Source organism: Colias philodice, chromosome 2 (assembly GCF_061535455.1).
Source record: "Colias philodice isolate Cphi_HAF_F1 chromosome 2, ilColPhil1 Martin Lab GWU primary, whole genome shotgun sequence".
Classification (NCBI taxonomy): Eukaryota; Metazoa; Arthropoda; class Insecta; order Lepidoptera; family Pieridae; genus Colias; species Colias philodice.
Window position 1 is genome coordinate 2,567,372 of NC_143087.1, and position 13,216 is coordinate 2,580,587.

Below are 13,216 nucleotides of genomic sequence, written 5' to 3' on the forward strand. Positions count from 1 at the left end.
ATACAAGATATAAGATATTTTAATAGATTTTAAAAGTTCGATTCAAGTAGTATCTAAAATACAATTATAATTATGGAAGATTGCTTCTTATAATTTATGTACTCAATTAATAATAATTATTATTGTAATAACGTATTTATTCATGTTTAATTTATCTCAAAGGCATATTGAGGTCGGGGCTTCATAAGGTCCTTAAGTTTTCTTGAATTTCAGGAATAAGGTTAAGTATACCAGGACTAAAGGAATACATGGAAAGTCAATTATATCTATGTTTTGGTTGAGAGCCCCTTGTGTTTTTTAACCGCAATAATATTGAGTTAATTATATCAACTCATATCGCTATTTTCTTAATATGAGAGTATGTTCAACAATTTCATTCATATTACTATTTTCTTGTAGAGTCAAGAGGGTATGTTTAACTGAATGTGAATTAAATAAGTTAGTGGTAACTATATACATTTTTTATATTATGTATGTTTTGAATACTATAAATATTAAATAAAATTTATTTGATCAAAACTTTTTCAAAGTACTCAGACATTAGAAAGTTTGAAAATTTTTAAAAGATTCACGTCCTGAATATCGCCAAGAATCTCGCTTCGTGATCTAATTTTTTGCTGTAGGTGACTGATTTTTTTATATGTTATAACAATTATATAATTTCTACAATTTTGACAGTACTGATTGAATAAATGGCAAAACAAATGAAAAAAGATTTTCAATTTCACTGGAACTTTTATATCCGGTACCTATAATATTATGAATTAGCAGTGTCTTCAGAAAAAAATGATTTTGTAATGATTATATTATGTATGCAAAATTATCATAAATATATAAGTATACTTAACTTATGTACCTACGAGAAGTAGAGTAATAATAAATATATTAATAAATATGCGATTTGTATGCTCTATCTTGCAAACATTAAAATCTATATTATAAAATATATTACATGTTTAATTCTTCAAAAAACAATTTGGTGATACACTGTGACTTACCACACATTTTTATTATGTATATATAATATTTTATAGTAATACTCGTCTACGTCGATAAATTTCCAATTTGATATTACTAAATATATATTACGAATTTCAATATAGTACCATATTGCGTCACTTGATAGCATATCAAAGTTTGCGTATTCAGGTGTTCAGTGAAGTAATCATGAATAACTTCAAAACAAGATTACAACGTATCAACTTCACAGACTGCTTGGCGCTTCCCGATATAACTTCTCGCTCTTTCATTCGCACCCCTATTTTTGGGGTATACCTGTCTCGCTCGCTTTCCCCTAGCATTTCCCGGGCATGCGCAGTGGGTGCGCACGTGCTCGGATGACTCCTGGTATTTCATGATCGCCTGGTATCGGGCGCGCCTAGGGCGGGCGTCGCGCCGCCGCCCAAGCCGCGGCCGCCCTACGATACTGCCCCTCAGAAGCTCACACGAACGCCGCCGATCCGGTCCGTTCCAAACCACTTCCGAGGAGAAAAAGCACGTGCTTATCGCGCGTGAAGTTTGCAACTAATTATTTTGCGTACTAACTTCCATTTTCCTTTTGTTAATAATAAATTGTTATTATTTGTTAAAAATATATTTTTGTCATTTTCATTTAAAGTGATTTTAAGTGTTTTCAGTGTTTTAGTGTAGGTCAGGTGTCGGCGTTTGATGAAAAACAGCTGCAGCTAGTTTCAAAATGCAGAAACAATTTTCTGTGCCAGGTATGTTCATAAATAAATAAAAAATAATGGAAATTTTGGGCCATTCTATTTATATGTTTACTATAAGATGCAACATGTGACGCACGTAGCTTTACTATACGACTGGAAATATTTATTACGAGTCTGAAAATAGACTTTAATAATTACTTGCATTCAACAATAGCTGGCCTATTTATTGCTGCATAGGATTGCAAGACAATAATATCAGTAGGGAAATATTGCCTAGATTATTCTATCGTGTTCTTAGGTCGCATCTTTCTAGTGCCATATCTCTCCTTTTAGAGATTTTTATCAGAAAAGAGCTTGAGTCCTATGTGGTGTTTTATCAGTTATCATTATTAATTGATAATGTATATTTTAATTTGAATAATTTATTAAATTGAAAAAGCCTGTAAGTGATATAAATGATTTTATATTATTTATATAAAAAATACATATGGTTCTTACTTAAATTAAAAAAAAATGCTTACGTAGGTATTTTAATTTAATAAAGGCCCACTATCTATTGAAAAAGCTTAAAATTATTGTATAAAAATCCTTTGGTAAAGAGATATTCAATGATCTTTGAAATACAAGATTTATCAAAGGCTGCGAATTTATGTTGTTAATTGTAATTATATACATTTGTGAGAGTAAGCTCTTGAACTACTGACCCGATTTTTACAAATGTTTACCATTATTTTGTCAAATGTGTGTTACTTAAAAGTCGTGACAATTTTATTTTCATATATCCTATAGTATTATATATAAACTAATATTCAAGATGCGATAGTAACTTTGTCTGTCTGTCTTCTTCACACCTAAACCACTGTATCGATTTGAATGAAAATTTGTACAGAGAGAGTTGGAGACCTGAGGAAGGATATAGGATAGGTTTTATGCCAGAATAGCCACCAGAACGGGAACTATGGGGGCTTTCCTTTGACTACGCGGGCGAAGTCACGGGATAGCTAGAAAAACTAGCTAAATAAAATGTTATTTAACGTAGAATTTTATGTGAAATAAACTAAATAAATGACGTCATAGCCACTAACCTATAAAAGTTAAATTAACCAAGTGCTATTAAAGGGCTTATCACGAAGCGTCATAAGTCAATTCCATTTAATAACTTAAGCTTGATAAATTGCAGTTAAGAAATTAGTTAGGCTTTTACACTATGTTTGGATACTGACATTTTAGGTATACTATGGCATTTTAACTCTAAATACGTTTTTATAAATGAGTATATTATAATGAAAAGGAAATGTACACTAATTGTATTCTTTGAAAAAATCGTTCGTTTTACCGACATAAGTACACATAATAAATATTATGAGAATAATATATAATAAGTGAGATATATCGAAATTTATTATGGAAATAATCAAGATACTTATCCTATGAGTAATGTGGTATAATAAACTGACGTTGATATTAAACCCTGAGGTGGATTACTCGGTGGTACCTTGCTCGGTACTCACTCTTATTTGAATGTTGACAGCTAGTTAGCATAAATTGATATCTAAGGAATATAAGACAAATTTTGGACAAATTATATGATATTTCTGTCACCACTTTCTTTCTGACACAAAAAATACTGTGGTCTTTTCTTTTTTTAATATCCAAAATATTTAAATATACCAATATAATATTATGTTTCTTTTTTGTGGCGAAAATTTAATTTGTTGAGAAGATTAAGTAGGAAATGACACTGAAATTATAAAAAAAAAAACGGACAGTCTTAATATCAAGTTCATAATAATTTCAAAGTGAAACATTATTTGGATGGTGTTTATCCTTATTTCCTAATATATTAATTACCTTTCTTCATATACTTATTACTTGCGGTAGCTTGGAATAAGCATTTTTCAAATTTTTATTCTCTATTTTTTTAAACAGGAAATCTACTTCTTGCGCATGATTTAATATACAAATGCGTATTTAGAATTTTTTAACTCCTTAACATTTCAAATGAGCATTTACTATTTTTCTAAATAAATAAAATAAAAACTTTCTTCAATATGTGATATAAAGAATGATGTTTATTCACTACACAAACAACGCTCAAAACCCATTACATATTTCCCATGTATTCTCTAAAACCTTTCATGCACACGAAATTAATTGCTAGCGTGGTTCATTAATTCAGATCCCGAAATATAAAAACCTTAATCATTCAGGGTATAATTGAATGGTGATTTGTTAAGGGGTTCGAGAAATAATTATGTTTTCTGGTTACGAGAATCGAGATTGGGAACAATTATGAGCACCCCAGGTGCCATATTATGATGTGGCGAAAAATAAATAAAATTAGTACGAAAAGAATTATTATTTGGAGAAAGCATTTTTAATGTAATATTTGTAGAAATGTTTAAATTGCTAGTGCAATTTCCCGCGATTTCGTCCACGTGTTTTGTATGTTTGTATGTATGAACTGATTGAGACTTATTATAAGGCTAAAGTGCGCTGAAGAGTTATTTTCGATAAGATATTCATAAAAATATTAAATTAAATTGCTGGTGCAGTTCTTCGCGACTTCTTCCTCATGTTCATATATAGGTAAGGTATGAACAATTTATTTGTTTTTTATTTTTGAATTAAATAAACACAAATTATCAAGCGAAAGTTGCCATAAATGAAGACGTGTCTATTGGCGCAAACAAACTAATAAAGAAGTTAAATCGTGGATTCTATTACATTATGAATAGGAAATTTTAAATTTGAAAAAAGTCCCTTTCAAAGCACTGGCACGTAATTTTAATTCAATTGAGTAAATATAAGTGGAATCTGAACAATACATTGTTAAAAGTTTTATTCTAAATGAATTTCGTTACAATTCTATGAAAACCTCTGAAAAAGTGAGAAAGGAGTATTTAATTTAAAATTCATAGCGCGTTACAAGGTTTTATAATTATTTCATGGAACAAATTTTAGGTATAATGAATTTAATTTTCGTGTGATTTATTCCAACATCGTTAATATTATTTAAGTACCTAGCATTTTATTGAATTTAAATTCTCAAGTATTAAATTTATTTTATTTTATCAAATCCATAATGCAATATTAATTATCACCCATACTCCTTCAATTTAAGTACGTAATATTATACAAAAATATTTAAAACAATAGCACAATAACATATTAACCTCTAATTTCCCGCGAGTGTATTCATGGAATATCTAGTTTTACGTAATTACATGATTGTCTCATCTATTAATAACTAGCGGTCCGCCCCGGCTTCGCCCGTGGTACATATTTACGTTTTCTCTACATAAAAACCATCCTCGTACTTCAAGGAATATAATAAAAAAAGAATTAAGTATCGAAATCGGTTCAGCCGTTCTCGAGTTATGCGCTTACCAACACATTTTGCGATTCATTTTTATATATAAGAAGATTAAATATAAATAATTATCCCAAAATCTAAACCTTAATTGGAAAACTTAGAAGTTCATTCAAAAAACACTGTAGTCGGTAAGCTATCTCGAAAATAAATTAATTAGAAGAGATTTAAGGTATTACACCTATTTAATGCTTAAATTCGTAGAGTTAATGGTTATTTAATTATTCAAAATTAAATTAAGCCCTAGAAATTCTAGTCTTTTTTCTTATTGTATTATTTTTATGTATGTAATTGGGACTATTTCTCTATAGTGTAAAAAAGTATGCACTGCATGGTGCAAAGCCTTTTCTTTCTTTCTTATTTTTATCTTTTCGAAAAAGTTTCCATGATCCTATTGTTTAAATGGCAAATATGTTTGAAAATACATATCAAGTGTTAAATAACCAAGTGGCTGAATTTAGTGACTTTATCAGCAAGTGATGATTTTTTTTATCATTTTTAAATTATGTAAAAATATTTTATCTAATAAATTTAACCTGCATGAAACTCGAGCTGGCTTGTTTAGTTAAACCAATTAATTCAATAAATTTTCCTTCCCCAAAAAAGCCTTACCTGACTTATTTTCCTTTTCCAAAAGAATCAATCTACAAACCAATTTGAAGTTCCAAGTTCTTTAAATATTTCCTGCGAAGGAATTCAAAGAAATCTTTTCATTGCCAACTTTGTAACAACGTTCCGAAGCTATCATGGAATGCATTTGGAACTTTTGAAGAGAAAATAAATAGTTTAAGTTGAGTATATTTGTATTGGTTTATATTTATGTTGGTTTCTTTGATAAACAGCTTTTCGTGATAGCATTAATTTATAGATGTACAATATTCAAACTCAATATTTATTAATTCAAGATATTTAATATTACCTACACCGGTATGGAAAGCAGTCTACATAAAACCGCTGAAAAGAATTATTTGCTCATTTCGTTATTATTAAGGTTTTCATAAAAATGATATTTAATATGCCAAGGATGTTTGCTGAAGTTCAAAAGCAACATCTTCATACGTTATCCACTAAAGCTCTAGGCGCTTTAGAAGTCATATATTTTTAACATAGGTAAGCATCAAGTAGATATTAGTGGGCCAATTTTTCCCTTGTTACCGTAAATAATCCATACTAATATTATAAATGCGAAAGTAACTCTGTCTGTCTGTCTGTTACTCAATCACGCCTAAACTACTAAACCAATTGGCATGAAATTTGGTATGGAGATATCCATACTAATATTATAAATGCGAAAGTAACTCTGTCTGTCTGTCTGTTACTCAATCACGCCTAAACTACTAAACCAATTTGCATGAAATTTGGTATGGAGATATTTTGATACCCGAGAAAGGACATAGGCTACCTTTTATTGCAAAATATGTACCACGGGCGAAGCCGGGGCGGACCACTAGTTAAATATATATCGGCTTAGTTAACATCTACTTGGATAATATATAAAAGATAATTACTTAATTATGATATAAAATTATAATCCTTCTATTAATCCCGCCGTAATCAGGTAAACAATGGAGTTCCCTCGCTAAAGGGGCTGAATTTTATAAATAAAATAGCTATGATCAGCGCTCTGTGTGTTTAGCTAATACTTTTATATCATAAGTTTCATCATTTGTGTAATTTTATTAACGAAAGGGTTATACACGCAGAACATAATTTAAACTTAAGCATTACTTCTAATATTATTAACGTTAAGGCACACCCCGGACACTCCATACAAAATGATCGTTTTGACAGTCACACTGTAGAGACTGCAAATGTGTGTGTTAACGCTTTATGGTTGGCACATTTGTGACTAGCGTAAAAAAAATTCGCGTTTTTCTGATGAAATACATCCATAAACAGCACAATATCTAACCATTTTCTACGAAAAACGATAATCACAAATCCAAAATAATAAAATTACTTTAAGTCAATTTGATTAATGTTGTCAATCTTCGTTGCGTATCGTCCTTGCAGAAAAATATGGCCCATTTTATGTCTGATCGCGCGGGGGTGAGGTAAGTTTAATTTTGGCGGGAGGCGGAGAGTGTCCGTTCTGTAGCGTTTAGCTACTATTATGTATTCTGTGGTTAAGGTTTCTGAAGATGGATGTATGGACTCTAAGGTAGAAAATATAAAAAATTGATCGGGCCTGTATGGTACAGATAGAGATCTTATATGCTTGTTTTTACCCGGGAATTATGCGTGATGCAAGCGACGCGACGCCTGATACAGGCAGGGTACCTCTTCTTTTTTAAAGTGGAGAAATCTTGCATAGATGATCTTGCATAGAAGATGGAGCCCTGGTTATGTCGGATTCCTACCGACTAAAACTCTACTCAGATTCGTCGCGCTGCTTTGACTGGAACTGCGGGAACGGGAACGGGGCTGTATCTGGTACCTGCTTGTTTTATTTAATTTAAAACAAAGAACACCATTTTTACCCCAACAAATAGTTGACCGATATCAATTTTGTACAGTTTTCTACAGATTAATTATACTCTTAGGTTAAAACAATAAAAATCGAGATAAACAATAAATTATTTTGAAATATTATATCGTTAATTCGTCCATGAATGTAATACAAAATACCCTTTCTCTATATTTAACGTACAAATAAGTAATTAGTAGCGATACAGCTATATTAAGACAATTTATTGTTCCTGTTGGGTTTCGCAACTTTGTTTCTTAATCAGCTACAATGTTACAAAATATTCAAGCCCTTGTTTCTGTGTGTTTGTTTATTTTGAATAATATATATCGATATTTATTTATATATTTATATTTTCAAATGCTTCATAAATGAGAATTTTAATCCTCTTTAGCCGGGAAAGGAAAAAAACGCGCGTTCGAATTCCGCCTTGTAATCGATTTTTTTATGCATTAAAAATTTCTAACTATATCTATATCACCTTTCTAGTGATTTGTAATTATAGAGGAGAAAATCATAACGATTAAAGATATATAAGTTAATTTAAAATGTGCTAGTTCTTAAAGACGTAATTAATTATGAATTTACAAACTGATAATAATTTGTTCTAAAATAAAATAGAGCTTTAAAATCGTAATTACAAATCCGCTTGCTATACTCTGGATTAATTATTTATTTGAAAATGTAATATGGAATTGGTTTCTGTTTATTAAGTCTCGCTCGATTTCATACGTTTTAATAATTTTAACCAGCGATTAAAGTTAGGGATATAATATTGTTTGCAAACTTATATGAATTTTGGAACTTTGCAAACATTTGGTACGTGTATTGAGACTACTAAATTATTATGTAATTACAAAGGCAGCTTAATGTCACTTAGGAAAGTAATTTTCATGAAGAGAAGTAGATTTAAATCATATTAGAAATGTAGAGTTAGCCATGTGTTAAGTATTGTAGTACTTAGTATTAGTACTTATACACTATACAGGGTGTCCCACTATTGGTATACTAAGCGCGAAGGGACTTGTAGTTTTGCATACACTGATCACGTAAAAAATACTTAAACAACAAAATTACGTCAAAAAATTTTGCTAAATTTTTCCTGAAAATCCATGTTTTCTTCTCTAGCTTCGTGCAGCCGGCATATACTGCTTCGCTAATGTGAGCATTTTGTCTATGAAAAAATAATCTTAAACGATAGGTCACGTGCTGGTAGCAAAGCTGGGTGGATTGCTTGTTATGGTTGTACACATAGAGTTCTAAGAATTCATCTATTTGAAAAAAAAACTGCGTCTTTTTACGTACTCAGCGTATGCAAAACTATAACCTCCTTTGAGCTTAGTATACCAACAGTGGGACAGCCCTGTATATTCTGTGGTATTAGTATATTTGTTATGAGTTTTATTTCTGAATAAGATCTATGAAACTAATTGTTGCAAAAGGCTGATTACCTACTTGTCCCTAAAGTAAATCGATCAGTGAAACATATAGGGGATATGGGACACATATTTGTTACTGGAAGGTCAATCTTTTTCATATGTTACAAATCGTTGATAACAATTATATTTTTGAAAGTAATATGAATAAGTAAATGACTTGCTAAATAAGGAAAGGCGAGGTCGATTATCAAAAGTAATTGTTATGTATAAAATGTACTATTTTAGTAATGTATTAATTGTAAATAAACAACATTTGGTTTTATTGATTTAAGCTTTTAACTTATAAATGATTATACTATAGGATAGTAAACATAGGTATAGGTAGACATAGGATATTTTAAATAATTTTTTGAATGTGTCTTCACTGAAAAATTAAATTATTTTCTTATTCCATCCGCACTATTATCATCATCAAAAAGGTGCCCATTATGTTCCCACCGATGGGCCACGGGTCTCCTATGAGTGTACAGTGTACACTGTACATCAGGCCGAGACAAATGTCAGAGAATAGAATACCGCTAAGGAATAGAAACTGCTATCGCTAATTATTGACAATAAGCTCATGACATTTTAGTAATGGTTCGGTCACACTACAAACGATTTTGACACAATTTTGACTGGATGAAAATTTTGTTCGTGGTCGTCGTCGTCTTTGGTAGGGTGACCAAATCCTTAGCAAAACATCATACGCTTATGTCCATTATTATCGATAGCGGATTCTATTCCTTTGCGTTTTGAAGTTTGTCTCGGCTCTCTTGCCATAATCCACCACGATGGCCAAATGTGGGTAGGCAGATGTCACAAATGCCGTCGAACTTTTGATTCTTCAACGAGTTTGCTTACGATTTTTTTTCACCATTTCGAGCAGTGGTATTGTCATTCATATGTGCAGATTCATTCAAAAATCAATTTACTTTTCAATTTTCCATTTAAGTCCGAGTTCTCCGCTACTGAGCCACTACTCTCAGTACCTATTTGTCATAATTAATAAATTGTTGTTTATTAAACTTAATATCTCTAAGGACTTGGAATAATTAATATTTGGCCTACATGAAGCTAAAAATATCTTACCAAGATTCATCGGTTACCCTCTTCAAAAGTTGTTCGAACTTACTCGAACAAATGGGTACTTCGTAAATTTAATTCTCTGGGTGATTTCCCTTCGATATCGATTACATATTTTGTGCGTAACATCACAAATTACTTAGTTGTTTCGTGTGTGGATACACAACGTATGTGTAGGACATATAAAGGGAGTTTTATTAGTACATAATATAAGAAAAAAAATTAGCTCTATTCATGCTTCTCTTATTAGCTTAAGAGAAGCATGACTATGTACCGTTTTTTTTTTGGTGAAACACATAATATCATACCAACTACTTAGTAATTTTGAGTATCTGAACAAAACCTTTTTATATTGAATGTTATGACTAGATCACAATAAATCAGGCTATATCTCAAATATCACATCTCATGTAGAGCCAAGCATCTAACTCTACACGCTCTAGCTCTACAAACCAACTCACAAACTCTACTTCCTAATAAATGGCCCTGACCATATCGTATAATTACACAATGTGTATAGGAAAATAATAACCACGTAATACTTGAAAAATAATTTCAATGTTAGATAGCCGATATCGAGGAAGGCTTATAGGCTAGAGGTATATCATCACGCTAAGACCAATAGGAGCGGAGCCACGCGGGTGAATTCGCGGGGCGCAACTTACTAATTAGTTACTACTAATAAGGACAAAGACAACATAAAATGTAATAATAATAGTTACAGTTTATGGATGATTAATCAAGTTGTTAAATTTTATAACTGATTCTATTACATCAATTTGCCACGCAGTAAATTCTGAGCAATAACTTTAAGTGCCAAATGTGGTACTAACTTTAGGAATAATTTCCAATACATTATATTACTAGCTCCGTATAGCTCCGCTACTATTGGACTGAGCGTAATGATTTATTAGCCTATTGACTTCCCTGACAAATGGAATATCTAACACTGAAATATTTTTTCAAATCGTACCCGTAGTTCCTTATCAATGAGCGCGTAATGAAACATACAAACAAACTCTTAAGCTTTAAAATAGGTATAGTATTTTGAAATTAATATCATGAATTGAAATAAAATGTAAAACCAAAAATTACTAACATAATCTTTATAATTATATAAAAATGAATCGCAAAATGTGTTGGTAAGCGCATAACTCGAGAACGGCTGAACCGATTTCGATAATTCTTTTTTTATTATATTCCTTGAAGTACGAGGATGGTTTTTATGTAGAGAAAACGTAAATATGTACCACGGGCGAAGCCGGGGCGGACCGCTAGTATATAATTAAAATTATAATTACATACAGTGCATACACATGTACGTCTGTTCTATGTAATAATGATCTATGGGATATAAGAATATTAATGTTATGACATAAATCATAATATGGGCAAAGGTCCAAATCGCCGGCCTGCAAATATGTGGAATTCAACATTAAAGTTTAAAACATAGAACTATAATCATCTACAAGTCTAATATCGGCCATAAACTCTATTAAGACCAGATAAAAACTTATATAGAAGTAAATGACTTATTTTTCTAGACGTAGCTAGAAAATAGTGCTACAATTGTAAGAATTAAACTATCTAGGATTGAAATTGTAATGACGCAGTAGATAATTTTTTGCTCCATAAATTTAATAGTAAGTTAATTAGTTTATATTATAATATAAAGGACAAAAACCTTGCATTTACCCGATCCTTAATAATAATGCAATTTTTTTGTTTTTTGTTAAGCCAGAATATAGGGCGGACACACTGCGAATTTCATGACTGTCTTTTAAAAAATTACATAACATTAAGCTATCAAAACGTTTCCGACAAAAAGATTACATTCGTATTCATCAATAAAACAGCTGAGCTATCGTGAATTGGCCATTATTATTAGCGTTCTCGCATTCAAATAACTGGAGCTGAAAATCCCATAAAAATACGATAAATTTCCATCATCTGACCCTGGAATAGAGGTTATATTAATTTAATGAGCGGTTTTATTGCATCACTATATTCCTTTGATTTATGCGTGCCTGGTATAGTTTAAAACTAAGATGAAAGCAAATTAGGATAACGTAAACGTAAAAATTAATAAATAAATAAAAAATATTTAATGTAAACGAAACTGATATAATTTTGTTTGTAACAAGCGTGGCTTCGCCCGAGGTTTACATTTGCTCTCCATAAGAACTATCCTCGTACTTCAAGGAATATTATAAAAAAGCATTAACGAGATGTTCAGCCATTCTCGAGTTTTGCGCTTAGCAACACATTTGGCGATTCATTTTTATTATGTAGATTTACTCAATCATTTACTTTAAAGCTATCTTCCCGATCGCTTTATAATTATTTTCTATTGATATTTTATCTCCACATCGGAAGAAGATAAACCCAACAAAATGCAAATCAAAGGAATCCATTTAGCCGCTCTTGAGTTAAAAATTGTAAATACTATACTAAAATCTATATAAAAACTTTTTAAGTGCCTGTTTATTTGTAAGATTCATCCCTGATCTGCTATTTATAAAATAATAATGTCATCCAAGTTTTCAGTAAGAAAATGTGAAGTGACTGATAATATCACAATATGATTACTTTAAATAAAATTAGGGTGGAACTACAGTACTTTTGGAATCTTAAAATATGTTAATTATTAATCCCTTTTAAACGCTGACCTCTGCTTTATATTACGATACTAAAACTGCCAAGAAATCTAATAAAATAACAACTTTTACAAAGTACATAAAAAACTCAAAGCTAAAGTAACTACTATCTGAAATGTAGGCCACCTGCAAATCCGTTAAAAGTTTCCGTCAATAGCGAACAGATTTGTAGCAGTCGTGCTTTTAAATAAATATACCAATTTTACTTCACGAAAATTACGATGTTCGATGGAATTGTTATTATAGTGAAAGATTTTCTGATAACTATTATGAACGGATTTTCAGGTTTAAACGCAATTATCACGACACAATTTCATTGGATGATTGATCTGTTATTGTTTGTTTGTACGCGCTAACCGCAGGAACTACTGGATTCAGAGATATTTTTACACTTGGATATATGTATGTGTTCCCGTGTGCTGCTATAGGTTATATCTGAACTACGGGTAAAGCCAGTGCCAATCTATGTATTGATATATATTTATGAAAATCACGCAGCTATATTCTAGGTACAATAAATATTATCTAACATTAACACTTTATAC

General features: G+C 30.9%; 1 protein-coding gene across 1 annotated transcript in view; it reads left to right on the plus strand.

Annotated features, from left to right (window-relative positions):
* The window catches only part of LOC149490199 (uncharacterized), a 245,421-nt gene that overhangs the window by 172,213 nt on the left and 59,992 nt on the right, over window positions 1-13,216 (plus strand). The window lies entirely within an intron of this gene.